This window comes from Rhinolophus sinicus, chromosome 18, assembly GCF_057876585.1.
Source record: "Rhinolophus sinicus isolate RSI-liver-muscle chromosome 18, RSI-T2T, whole genome shotgun sequence".
Taxonomy (NCBI): Eukaryota; Metazoa; Chordata; class Mammalia; order Chiroptera; family Rhinolophidae; genus Rhinolophus; species Rhinolophus sinicus.
The window spans coordinates 22,689,828-22,704,354 of NC_142518.1; the positions used below are offsets into that span (position 1 = coordinate 22,689,828).

At 38.1% G+C, this 14,527-nt stretch overlaps 1 protein-coding gene across 11 annotated transcripts in view; it reads right to left on the reverse strand.

The window, feature by feature from the left end:
• DMD (dystrophin) overlaps positions 1–14,527 on the reverse strand; it is a 2,122,179-nt gene that overhangs the window by 20,321 nt on the left and 2,087,331 nt on the right. The gene's annotated exons all lie outside the window — the stretch shown is intronic.

Genomic DNA, 14,527 nt, shown 5'->3' on the forward strand with positions numbered 1-14,527 from the left:
ATTTAATATGTGAAAAAAGAAATGGAATGATTTGCGATGGGCAAGATATTCTTTAAAGTCTTCTGAAACTCACCATGATGTTAGGCTTTCTTGAAGGGATGCTATCCCATCTGACTCACTTCCCTTCCCTCAATTCAAATGAGAATTTTCCTATTTGCTTAAAAAAGGGACGTTAGCTAGAACCTATGCAGCCTAGGCAGAAGAGACACTAGAAACCTTATTCCTGTGATTTTTGCTTACACCTAAGCAAACTATTTTCTCTTTATACAAAAGGGAGCGATGCACTACAAAATTCTTTTCTTTTAAAAGGGAGGCTGTGTATAAGAAAATATGCCCATCATTATTTTTCTTTGGATTATTTAAATCACATGTTTTTAATCAATTTCCAACTTGATGTGTGATTACCTCATGACTTATGTCTTTCCTGCCTTTCTCTAGTTTTTCATAATAAAAAACATGATTTATCCAGTACCTGATATTAGTTTCAATTACTTTTGAAAATTATTTGGGGTAGATGGTTTCAGTTTTATATAACAATGCTGTATAGAAGTTCTTTAAAATATTATGATATACAATGATGATACTGATTATTAATTATTAGCCAGTCAGTATTGGATGGTGGCGAAAAATGAAAATTAGTAGTTAATATTCTTATTATTTTTAATGAGATATAATTGACATATAACATTGTATGAGTTGTAGGTGTACAACATAGTGATTTGAATACCATGAATTACTATTGATTACCATAGTCAGTCAATGGTCTTCGCCAAACACAGTTACAAATTTTTTTTCTTGTGATAACAACTTTTAAGATTTACTCTTTTAGCAACTTTCAGATATAATACAGTACTGTTAACTATAGTCTCTATGATGTGCATTACATCTGCAGGACATGTTTATCTTACAACTGCAAGTCTGTACCTTTTGAGCACCTTCACCCAATTTTCGCCCCCTTGCCCCCAACCTCAGGCAACCACCCATCTGTTTTCTGTATCTATGAATTTGGTTTGATTAGATTTCACATATAAGATTATATACTACTTCTTTCTCCAACTGACTTACTTCACTTAGCATACTGCCCTTAAGGTCCATCCATGTTGTCTCAAATAGCAAGATTTCCTTCTTTTATGGCGGAATATTCCATTGTTTTTAACGTATGTATGTATGTATGTGTGTGTATATATCACATTTTCTTTATCCATTCCTCCATTGATGGAAACAGGTTGAGTCCACATCTTGGCTATTGGAAATAATGCTGCAATGAACATGGGGGTGCAGGTATCTTTTTGAAATCGTGATTCTCGCAGAGAACCATGTGATTTCACTGATATGTGGTATATAAACCAAAAACAACAAAAGAACAAGACAAACAAATGAGAAACAGAAACTCATAGACACAGACAATAGTTTAGTGGTTGCCAGAGGGTAAGGGGGGCGGGGGGTGGGGGGTGGGAGATGAGGGTAAGGGGGATCGAATATATGGTGATGGAAGGAGAACTGACTCTGGGTGATGAACACACAATGGGATTTATAGATGATGTAATACAGAATTGTATACCTGAAATCTATGTAATTTTACTAACAATTGTCACCCCAATAAATTTAATAAAATAAAATTTAAAAAAAAAAAAAAAAAAGAAAGAAATCATGATTCTGTTTCTTTCAGATAAACACCCAGACTGGAATTACGGGATCATATGGTAGTTCTATTTTTAAGTTTTTGAGGAATCTTCATACTGTTTTCTATAGTGGCTGCACGAATTTACTTTCTCACTAACAGTACACAAGGGTTCCCTTTCCTCTACAATCTTGCCAACACTTATTTCTTGTCTCTTTGATAATAGCCATTCTGACAGGTGTGAGGTATTACCTCACTGGAGTTTTGATTTGCATTTCCCTGATTAGTGATGTGAAAAGCAGCTTTTCATGTACCTGTTGGACACCTGTACTGCTTCTTTGGGAAAATGTCTATTCAGATCTTTTGTGCAACTTTTATTCAGCTTTTTTTTATTGAGTTGTGTGAGTGCTTTATTTTCAGTATTGACCTATTGTCAGATATATGATTTGCAAATACTTTCTTCTATTTCATAGGTAGCCTTTTTATTTTGATGGTTTCCTTTGCAGTACAGAACCTTTTATTTGATGGAGTCACACTTGTTTATTTTTGCTTTTGTTGCCTTTGCTTTTGATGTCAACTCCAAACACTCATCGCCAAGACTGATGTCAAGGAGCTTATTGCCTACGTTTTCTTCTAGGGGTTTTATGGTTTCAGGTCTTGCAGTCAAGCCTTTAATCCATTTTGAGTTGATTTTCCTGTACGATATACAATAGTGGTCGAGTTACATTCTTTTGCATGTGGACATCCAGTGTTCCCAACACCACTGACTGAAGAGACTATCCTTTTCCCGTTGTATATGCTTGACTCCTTTGTTGTAAATAAATGGACTGTATATGCATGCCATTTATTTCTGGGCTCTCTATTCTGCTCCGTGACTCTATGAGGCTGTTCTCTCTCTCTCTCTCTCTCTCTCTCTCTCTCTCTCTCTCTCTCTCTCTTAAAGATTTTATTGGGGAAGGGAAACAGGACTTTATTGCGGAACAGTGTGTACTTCCAGGACTTTTTTCCAAGTCAAATTGTTGTCCTTTCAATCTTAGTTGTGAAGGGTGCCATTCAGCTTCAAGTTGTCCTTTCAGTCTTAGTTGTAGAGGGCACAGCTCAGCTGCAGGTGCAGTTGCCGTTGCTAGTTGCAGGGGGCACAGCCCACCATCCCTTGCGGGAATCGTACCAGCAACCTTGTGGTTGAGAGGATGCGTTCCAACCAACTGAGCCATCTGGGAGCCCAGCGGCAGCTCAGCTCAAGGTGCCATGTTCAATCTTAGTTGCAGGGGGCAGAGCCCACCATCCCTTGTGGGACTCGACGAGTTGAACTGGCAACCTTGTGGTTGAGAGCCCACTGGTCCATGTGGGAATCGAACCTGCAGCCTTCCGAGTAGGAGCACGGAGCTCCAACTGCCTGAGCCACCAGGCCGGTCCCGTCTATGAGGCTGTTTCTATGCCAGTACCATATTGTTTTGAATACTATGGCTCTGTAACATGGTTTGAAATCGGGAAGCATGATGCCTCCAGATTTGATCTTAATATTGCTTTGGCTATTTGGGGTCTTTTGTGGTTTCATACAAATTACAGGAGTATTTGTTCTATTTCTGTGAAAATTGCCATTAGAAATATGATAGAGATTACATTGACTTTATAGGTTGCTTTGGATAGTATGGACATTTTAACAATATTAATTCTTCCAATCCATGAGTACAAAATGTCTATTCATTTGTGTCTTCTTAAGCTTTTTTATCGCTAATATCTTATAATTTTCAATATATAGGTTTTTCACCTTAGTAAAATTTATTCCTTGGTATTTTATTTTCTTGATGCAATTGTAACCGGGGTTATTTTCTTAATTTCTCTTCTTGATAGTTCATTAGTGTATAGAAATGTGACAGATGTCTGTATATTGATTTTGTATCCTGCAACTTTACTGAATTCATTGAGTTCTAAGAGTTTTATGGTAGTCTCCAGGGTTTTCTATTTATAATATCATGTCATCTGTAAAAGAGAGAATTTTACTTCTTCCTTTCTTATATGGATGCCTTTTATTTCTTTTTCTTTTGTCTTAAAAAAAATTTAAGGTTTTCAATTACAGTTGACATTCAATATTATTTTATTTCTTTTTCTAGCATAATTGCTCTGGCTAGAACTTCAAGTACTATGTTGAATAAAAGTGGTGAGAGTGCACATCCTATCCTTCCTGATCTTAGAGGAAAAGTCAGTTTTTCACTGTTGAGTATGATGTTAGCTGCGGTCTTGTTATATATGGCCTCTATTATGTTCATGTATGTTCCTCCTATGCCTACATTGTTGAGTTTTTATCATGAATGGATGCTGACTTTTGTCATCTATTGAGATGATCATATCATTTTTATCCTTCATTGTGTTAATGTGGTATGTCATATTGATTTGCAGATGTCAAACCATCCTTGAATCCCTGGAATAAATCCCACTTGGTCATGGTATATAATCCTTTTAATGTATCGTTGAATTTAATTTGCTAATATTTGTTGGGATTTTCGGAATCTATGTTCATCAGGAACATTGGCCTATACTTTTCTTTTCTTGTAGCATCCTTGACTGGTTTTGATGTCAGGGTAATGCTGGTTATAAAATGAATTTGGCAGTGTTCCTTCCTCTTCTATTTCTAAGAAGAGTTTGAGAAGGAATGCTATTAATTCTTCTTCAAATGTTTGGTAGAATTCACCACTGAAGCCATCTGGTCCTGGACTTTTGTGTGTTGGGAGGTTTCTGATTACTGATTCAATCTCTTCATTAGTAACTGGTCTATTCAGATTTTCTATTTTTTCATTTTTCAGTCTTGGTAGGTTGAATGTTTCTAGGAATTTATCCATTTGTTCTAGTTGTCCAATTAGATGGTGTATAGTTGTTCACAGATGTCTCTTACAGTGTTTCCCAAAAATAAGACCTAGCCAGACAATCAGCTCTTTTGGAGCAAAAATTAATGTAAGACTTGGTCTTATTTTACTATAGTATAAGACCGGGTCTTACCATGTTTCCCCAAAAATAAGACCTAGCCAGACAATCAGCTCTAATGCGTCTTGTGGAGCAAAATTAATATAAGACCCAGTATTCTATTTAATTCTGTTCTGTTCTATTCTGGTCTTATAGTAAAATAAGACCAGATCTTATATTAATTTTTGCTCCAAAAGATGCATTAGAGCTGATTGTCCAGCTAGGTCTTCTTTTCGGGGAAACGCACGGTACTATCCCTTTTATTTCTTTGGGATCCCTTGTAACATCTCCTCTTTGATTTCTGATTTTGAGTCTTCTCTTTTTTCTCGGTGATTTTAGCCAAAAGTTTGTCTATTCTGTTCATCTTTTCAGAAAAACACTTCTCGATTTCATTGATCTTTTCTATTCTCTTTCTGGACTCTATTTCCTTATTTCTGCTTTGATCTTCATTTTTCCTTCTACTAATTTTGGACATTATTAGATCTTCCTTTTGTAGTTCCTCGAGATGTAAAATTAGGTTGGTGATTTGAGAGTTTTCTTGTTTCTTAATGTAGGCATTTATTATATGAACTTCCCTCTTAGAACTGCTTTTGCTGTATCCCATAAATTTTGGTATGTTGTGTTTACATTTTCAGTTATCTCAAAGCACTTTTTAAATTTCTCTTTTGATTTGTTCCTTGACCCCCCATTGGTTGTTCAGTAGCATGTTGTTAATCTCCACATATTTGTGAATTTTCCAGTTTACATCTTGTAATTTCTAGTTTCACACCATTGTGACCAGAAATGATTATTTTAATCGTCCAGAATTTTTAAGACTTGTTTTGTGGCCTAACATATGATCAATATGGAGACTATTCCATGTGCATGTGATAAGGCATACTGTGTTGCTTTTGGACTGATTGCTGTGTATATATAGAGGGTGGCAAAAAAAATGTATACACATTTTAAGAAAGGGAAGTACTGTATTAAGATTACACTGATGAGAACCACTCTGAGCACCTCTTGTAATTGCAGAAGACAAATGTGACTTGTATTCATCTTTTTTTATGGGCATATATTGAGTATTACAATTTTAATACAGTTTTTATCCTTTCTTAAAATGTGTATACATTTTTTTGGCACCCTCTGTATATATATGTGTTAAGTTCATTTGGTCTAACGTGTTGTTTAAGGCCAATATTCCCTTATTGGTTTTCTGTCTGGATCATCTTACCCATTGATAAAAGTGGGGTTATTAAAGTCCCCTACTGTTATTGTGCTGCTGCTTCTCCCTTTAGGTCTGTTAATATTTGCTTTATATATTTAGGTACTCCTATGTTGGGTACATAAATATTTATAAATGTTGTATCCTCTTTTTGGATTGATCCCATTATGTCTTTGGCTCTCATTATTGTCTTTGTTTTAAAGTCTATTTTTTCTGATATAAGTATAGCTACCCCAGCTTTCCTTTGGCTTCCATTTACATGGACTATCTTTTTCTATCTGTTCACTTTCATTCTCTATATGTCCTTACACCTGAAGTAAATTTCTTGTAGGCAAAATATGGTTGGGTCTTTCATTTTTAATCCATTCAGCCACTCTGTCTTTTGATTGCAGAATGTAGTCTAATTAAAGAAACTTTTGATAGGTATATAGTTTAAAAACTGTTTTCTGAATGTTTTGCAGTTTCTGTTACTTTCTTGTTCACTTCCTTTGTGATTTGATGATTCTCTGTAGTGGTATGCTTAAATTCCTTTTTCTTTCTCTTTTGTGTATCTACTATAGTTTTTTGCTTGGTGGTTACCATGAGGTTTACATAGAACATATTTATAACAGTCTATTTTAAGTTGATAACAACTAAGTTCAAACGCATTCTAAAGCTCTACATTTTTACAGTCCCCCTGCAATGTTTTAGATTTCACAGCTTTGGATTTTGTGTATCTACTAACCAAATATTGTAATTATAATTATCTTTACTTCTTTTGTCTGTTAACCTTCATACTAGATTAATACAGCCTGAGACTCCCTTCTGGCCTGCAAAGTTTCTGCAAAAAATACTGCTGATGGTCTTATGGGGGTTCCCTTGTATGTAACAAGTTGTTTCGCTCTTGCTGCCTTTTGAGATTCTCTCCTTGTCTCTAAGTTTTGGCAAAGTGGGTCCCTTAATTTGGAACTCTCTGGGCTCCTGGATCTGGATGTTTGTTTCCTTCCTCAGGTTAGAAAAGTTTTCTGCTCCTTTCTCTCTTTCTTCTTCTTCTAGGACCCTCATAATATGAATAGTTGTTGGCTTGATGGTATCCCCAAAAGTCCCTTAAGCTAGTGTTACTCTTTTTTTCCTCCTATGATGGATGAATACCACTGCCCTGTCTTTAAGTTTGCTGATCCCTTCTATTCATCTAGTCTTCTGTTGAAATCCTTGTAGTATATTCTTCAGTGCAGTTATTGCATTCTTCAACTTTATGATTTATACTTGATACTTATATTTTTCTATCTCTTTACTGAAATTTTCACTTTAGTCATGCATTGCTCTCCTGATCTCAACGGGAATCTTTATAAGCATTATTTTGAACTCTGTATTGGGAAAATCACTTAAGGTCTTTTTTGAGGTTTTACCTTGTTCTTTCATTTGGAATGTATTTCCTATTTCTTCATTTTCCTTGACTCTTTCTGTTGGTTTCTATGCATTAGATAAAACAGCCACCTCGCCTAGTCTTTAAGGAATGGTCTCATGTAGGAGATGAACCTTATCTTTCAACTTTGCCCTAGCTCTTGGTTGTCTCTCAAACCTCTGTGAAAGTCCAAGCTGCCTTCTTCATTCTCAGTGGTTCCCAGTAACTGAGAGTGTGCCAAGATCTGTCAGTGTCCCAAAGTGGAATATCTCAGTCAGCACCTAGATGCCAGGTGATTAAAAGCCCAACATTCGGGCAGCAGCTTTTAAAGTATGTAAATATACCTCTTTTAGGGAAAGACTGGGAGATGGGGGTTTCTGTCTGCCTCCTCTACATGGAGCCCTGGAGGGATAACCATTTAAAAATTGTCGTTTGCCACCAATCCCATTGAACCCATAAATGCAAGCCCTGATGGCCACCAGAACCAGCTTAACCAGGGATATGTCCTCTGGGTGGCAGCCACAAAAACCTGAGCACTGGATGTGTGCCCAAGCTCCTTTGTAGTTGATAACCAGTGACCTGAAGCAAGGCAGGAGAGCAGGAAGACGGCTCCCACTAGCCTCCCCATCTCCGGAGAGTACTGTAGTCAGCCCCTACATATGTGTTCAACTAGAAGCCTGCTCCTCAGGCCAAAGCTTTTAAGATAAACAAACAGGCCTCTTTCATAGGAAGACTGGCCGTGTTTCAGTCTGCTGCCCCTGCCTTGGGGAGTTAGCCATGGTGAGTCCCATGGTAAGTCCATGTCAGCCCTTTAAGAACTGTCTCTTAGACTATCACTTTGTGGATCTCTTGGATGCAAGCCCCGTTGACTCCAAAGCTAGATGTTTTGGGGCCTCATCTTTCAGATGGAAGTCTAAACGTTGGGGTTCAAACCTTTTACTCCTTAGCGAGAAGCTTGGAGTTTCTTCCTGGTTGTGTGTTGCCATGCCAAGGGTGGGGTTTACAGCAAGACTGTGTCTCAGCCTCTCCTACCCATTTTGATGTAGGTTTTTTGCTCCTTTGCCCAATGTTGTAGGAGTCACTCGACTAGTTCCTGAATTTATTTCAGAGGGAATTGTTTTGTATGTAGCTAGATCCAGTGTATCTATAGGAGGAGGTGAGTTGAGTTCAGGATCCTCTTATGTTGCTATCTTGAACCAGAACTTCCAGCTAAATTTCTTAAGTGTGTGGATTGTTCCATATCTCCACAAGAATGTATTGTGCTTGATTTCTAAAATAGTCACTCAAAAAGCTCTTAAGGAGCTCAAGTTCTAGAAACAAATGCCAGTAACTAACTACAAAACAGAATATATACATAAAACAAGATAGAATGCATGATTAAGCTGTATAACGCAAGATGAACTTCCCCAAAAAGACTAATTGAGTGAAAACAAAGGATGGTATATTTCAGGTTAAGAAAACACTGTGTACACTGTGCCAGAGATGACCGACAGCATAGATCAATGCAACAGCATGATACTTGTGGACGAGCACTGGGTCTACAAATAGACAGCAGGATCATGCTTGAAGGTAGGAAAAGTCTGGGCTGGAGAGGATGGTGGATTTTGAATACCATGCCAAGGAGTGCGGACTTTATTCTGTAGGCAAACAGGAGTCACAAAAATACTAAAGGAGAAGAATAATATATAATCTGAATGTTAAGAGAGTAACTGGAAATATTTGGAAGATAGCTTGGAAAGGGCGAGGGACCAAAAACAGAGAAACCAATTAGAAGAGAATTCATATTGTCTATTTAGCTGATCACATGATAAAGGCTACATTTGGGCAGAGGCAACTGAACTGAAGAGTTTTCTCTTTTTAAGAGAGGTAAGAGAGACTGCCATTGATGGTTCAAGTGGTGGTAGGAGGACTTGGGTATAGAAGGGAGGGAAAGGGTTGGTTTTTGAAGTGACAGATATGTTTATTACTCTGGTTCTGGTGATCGTATCATGGGATGTATACATAGGTCCAAGCTCATCGTGTGAAACTTTTTTGTTTTTCATCAATTACACTTTAAGGAAACAAAAAAATAAAAAGGTAAAGGAAAAAAATGTGGGAAATGACTGTGTAGTTTCCTAAATTGGAAGAGAGATTCTGGAGGTTGATCATGATTTCAGATTGGGTTACGTTTTTATCCATGGTTTTATCCAGAAGACACTCAACAGAGAGGTCTGGCAATTTGGATTTATGGTCGTCAACATAGCAGAAGCCAAGGAATGGAAGGAGTGCCCAGGGAGAGTGAAGGGGATGGAGCGAGAATCTTAGGAAAGCCTTCAGGTGATGACTAAGAAAGATACAACATCACCTATGTGGTAATTGGGCATCAAATATTTCACTTGAATCCAATTATGAGTTCTCAAGCAGGCAAATCCAAACTGAGGAACGTTCTACAAAAGAACTGGTCAGTCTCACCTCTTCTAGAATGTCAGTGTCACAAAAAAATGTAGAGAGGCTGGGGAATCGTTCTAGACTAAAGAGACATGGTAAGTAAATGCACAGCATGACCTTTTGTTGGATCCTGAATGAAAAAAGGTCAAAAGCTATCAAGAAATTAGTGGCAGAATTGGGGCTCTTTGAATTTAAATTATATATTAGATAACAGTATTGTATCAGTGCTAATTTCCCGAGTGTGATAATTCTATTGTAGTTATATAAGAGACTATCTTTCACCTTGGATACATGTTGAAGGACTTAGGGGTAAAGTGTCATTATGTAGGAAACATAATCCTTAAATGGGTCAGTGAAAAACAAATCCACAAACTATACACACACATAAATAAAATATGCAACATAAATATATATATGTGTGTGTGTGTGTATATATATATATATATATATATATATATATATATATATATATACATATATACGTAGTATAAAGATGTTAACCTAAGCTATACATAGATGTGACAATAAATAAATAAATAAATAAATAAATAAATAAATAAAGTAAATGTGGCAAAATGTTGAATTAACTGCAATTCTGCCATAAATTTGAAATTGTCCCAAATCAGAAGCTAGAGAGACATACGGAGTTGTTAGGAATTCACAGGCTCCTGTGTGTGTAGCTCATGAAAGCCAAAAGAACTTAACTTAGTTAACTTCTATTTCTTTGTCTTTTCCAATAGAATGTAAGCTTCCATTAGGACACTCTGCCAGTTAAAAATAAAATGTATAAACACACATGGTACACAGAGACTTACCAGTGGTAAGTACTTCGTGGTTTGAGGAAGCATTCCACTCCTTAGAACACCTAGTATGACTTCACCCATACTTCATTTTACAAATGTCACTGGGATTGTATGTTTAAAGAATGCAACTCTCTCTCCAGAATACGGTTCAGCAAATCCCAGCCTTTTCACATCTCAGACCGTGAAAGATGAGGAATACACACTGTGCTTATTTAAATACCTGTGTGCATTCTTCAAGGAGATGGTCGGGTTTTTCTTCTTAAATGAAATTGGCTTATACAGCTGGAAAAAAATCTCCTTTGAATGCAGTCTTTTCTTTCAGAGAACAAACTTAACAAGAGCCTGTCCAATTTACATCAGCAAGATATCTCTTAGCCTATCTCAGCCACTGGAATATAGTGTTTCTGTGCTTGCATCCAGTTCTGCCATAATTCTCTCTGCCCCACAAACCATTGGGGCCACAGCCTCACGTGTACTTTACTTTGGGTGCTATGATGGGCACGCTGCCTCTTTGCCAGTGTTGATGGGCCTCAATAATTAATGCTTCTAAGCACTCAGAGCCCTGAATCTCACTGCTAAAATATGCAACTCAGCATCATGCTTCGCTTACTTGAAAAAGAAAGGAAAAACCCTGCAGTAGGAAACAGCAGAAGTACTGAAAGTCAGTTGTTTGGGGGAATTCACAGACTTTTCAAAAGCATATGATAGTTTTTCGTATGCCGAGTGATCTTTTACAGTCCTGACAGTGCATTAGCTATATTCAGATCTCACGTGGAGAAAGAATCTGATGCAGGGATTGCCCTAAATTACTGAGGTGTGTGTGGTAAAGTCAGGAAAACAATGACAACCTTTTCTCTCCCTTCACAGAGGAACTGAAACCTGGCTTTCCTACAAGGTTTGACATCTCTGGAGGCTATACCTCTGCCCACTGCTCAAGGTTCTTGAAGTTCATCAGATTTGCTTCCACCACATTCTCTCCTTCCTCAGAAATGCTCATCTCCTCAGTGCCCTCCTCTACCTTCCTTAATATCTATCTTGATTCATAAGGACCTCAGCACCATGTTGGTAAGCCCCGCAACCCTGGCCTTATCAACCCCAGGAACCGTACCCCTCACTGACCTCAGTGTACAATCTTCAACAGCTCACGGGGAAGCTACATCTTCAACGTAGGCATTGCTTGAAAGTCGTATTTTACTTCCATGATGCCCAACTTTCAGATTTTCCTAATCTTCCACCATAAAACTCATTCACACCCTTGCCCCTTCCTTTTTTATTTTATTTAATTAGTTTCAGGTGCACAAGACAAAGCAAAACTTAGACGTTTATCATTTATATCCCTCACACTGTGTGAACCCCCCTCCCCCCATCCACTATCCCTCTGTACGTTCCCCAAATTAATTTTCAAAACCCCGTGGCCACCTTGTGGTTACCGACTATTTTCTAATCCCCTCACCTTCCCCCTTATCCCCACCCCCCCGCCCCTCTAGCAACCCTCAGTTTTTCCTCTATGTCTCCAAAACTGTCTCTGATTAGTTCATTCACTTATTCTTTTCTTTAGATTCCACATATAAGTGAGATCATATGGTATTTGTCTTTCTTTGTCCGACTTATTTCACTTAACATAATGTTCCCCTTCCTTTTTATCCTATCAGTTTTGGTCAGGCACTTGGCCTCTCTATAGTCTACCCTCATGGAAGACCGTAAGTATAAAATGAACTCCTCAACACACCTTGATGCTAGGCTACAGAGCTTTAAGCGTGAGGGCTCAAGGAGACCCAGGTCTCTTTCTTTCTGTGAGGTAAGATCAGGAGGGCCAAGCAGAACCAGTTTGGGACCCAGGGAAAAAGGAAGCATAGAGCATGGGGCTGACTCATGTTGGGCCTTAAGAGAGGAGAAATGAAGAAAATGGACCAAATATTTGCGGCCTTCATAAAACCACCTACTGTCTAGCTTAGCATAGTGGGAAAAACCAATAAGCACATGGCTGGCAACCTCTGTCATGGCCACTTTCAGTGTAGGTTCATTACCACTGCAAAATGCTTTACTCCTTTTGACCTTTTATCATTTATGCCTCATGAACTCCCGTTTGCTTAGAGCCGAGTGCTAGGCAGAAAATACTACTGAAGAATGGCAGACACCAGACCACGCTGACCATTTCCTCAATAGTCATCTTTTACCTAAGCCCTCAGTGTTACTTGGTAATGTTCCAAACATGTCTTGACTTTCCTTAAGCTGCACTCATTTTCAAGATTACCTGGTCTTTTATGTCACTGAAAAGACAGATTCTCCAACTTCCCTTCTCTTAGCTAAAAATGCTTTCTCAGAAGTGGCTAATGCGTTTCCAATAATCCAATGTAACTGATTTTCGCTGTGATTTATTTTCACTTCCCTGGAACTCTTTTCAGCACTTGACCTGTTGCCCACATCTTCCTTGAACCTATCCCTGTTCCCCACTACTTCACCACCACATCATCCACATAGAGGTCTTCCCCAAGGCACTGCATCCAAGCACCTTTGTTACATACCGTTGTTCCCCGAAAATAAGACCTAGCTGGACAATCAGCTCTAATACGTCTTTTGGAGCAAAATTTAATATAAGACCCAGTCTTATTTTACTATAACATAAGATCGGGTCTTTAATATAATATAATATAATATAATGTAATATAATATAATATAATATAATATAATATAATATAATATAACACAATACAATATAATATAATATAAAATATAATACATGGCCTTATTTTACTGTAATATAAAACCCGGCCTTATATTAATTTTTCCTCCTAAAGATGCATTAGAGCTGATTGTCCAGCTGGGCGTTATTTTAGGTGAAACACGGTATTAGGTTGGTGCAAAATTAGCTGTGGTTTAAAAGGTTAAAAAATTGCAAGAACCGCAGTTACTTTTGCACCAACCTAATATCTCATCTCAAACATGTCAGCTATCAATTCTGTGGAGTTCACTCTCCAATCTCTTCAGCGTGCCGTTTCACACCAGTTACAGACCTGTATTTTAACTTCTTTCTGGACATGACTTAGACCTGCCAGTTCCTGAAACACAGTATGTTCACAGTCAAAAGGATCATTACCTTCTTCCGACCAAATCCTCTCCCTTCATTTCTTTTCCTCACATTTGTCAGTCAGTCCCCCGGGCCTGGATACACTAGTTTCAAAGACTAGGCTCACAGTCATCTCCTCCCATCCCATCACTGATCTCTCTCAAGCTTAGGCCCTCAGAACTCCTTTAACTTCTCCTAACTGGTCTTTCTACCTATAAAAGTTTTACTTTGGGCCAGATACAGCTGCCAGAATGTATCTTTTTAGATATTTCTTACTTGGTATATGATTTATAGTGGTCCCTTGACACTGACCAAAATGAGTCGGATGCCTCTGCCCAACATTCCCATCAGTATAATGTGACCTGAAGCTTCCTCTGCAGCTTTATTTCCCCCACCTCCTGGCTGGGCCCTATCTTTCTATTAACTGGACCATTGTCTCTTTCCCATCTTTGGCCCAAGGGCCTCATGTTTACATCTTGGGTTATGTATTCCTTCCTCAAAGCATAGTTGGTTCCTACTCCATCCTTTGGAACTCTGCACAAATATCAATTCAAAGCCTTCTCCGGTCTCCAGAAATGAATGAAACTGTAATACCACACTGCCTTGTTCTGAAAAATTGAATGGCTGGCCCTTTGAGGGCTAAGACTACGTCATTCATCTTTGTACCGCTAATAACGCATTTCTGACAATGCCTTGTCCAGAACTGATATTAGATAATTTAGCTGTTGATTTGGACCTCTGAGCAAACAATTCACCATTTCCAGACCTTAAGAGATAATAATTATGTTAAGTGAAATAAGTCAGACTGAGAAAGACAAATACCATATGATCTCACTTATATGTGGAATCTAAAGAAAAGAATAAATGAATGAACTAATCAGAGACAGTCTCAGAGACATAGAGAAAAAACTGAGGGTTGCTAGATGGGAGGCGGGTGGGGATAAGCGGGAAGGTGAGGGGATTAGAAAGCACAATCGGTAACCACAAGATGGCCATGGGGATATGAAAGTCAGTTTGGGGAATGTAATCAATAATGTTGTAAAGATTTTGTAGGGTATCC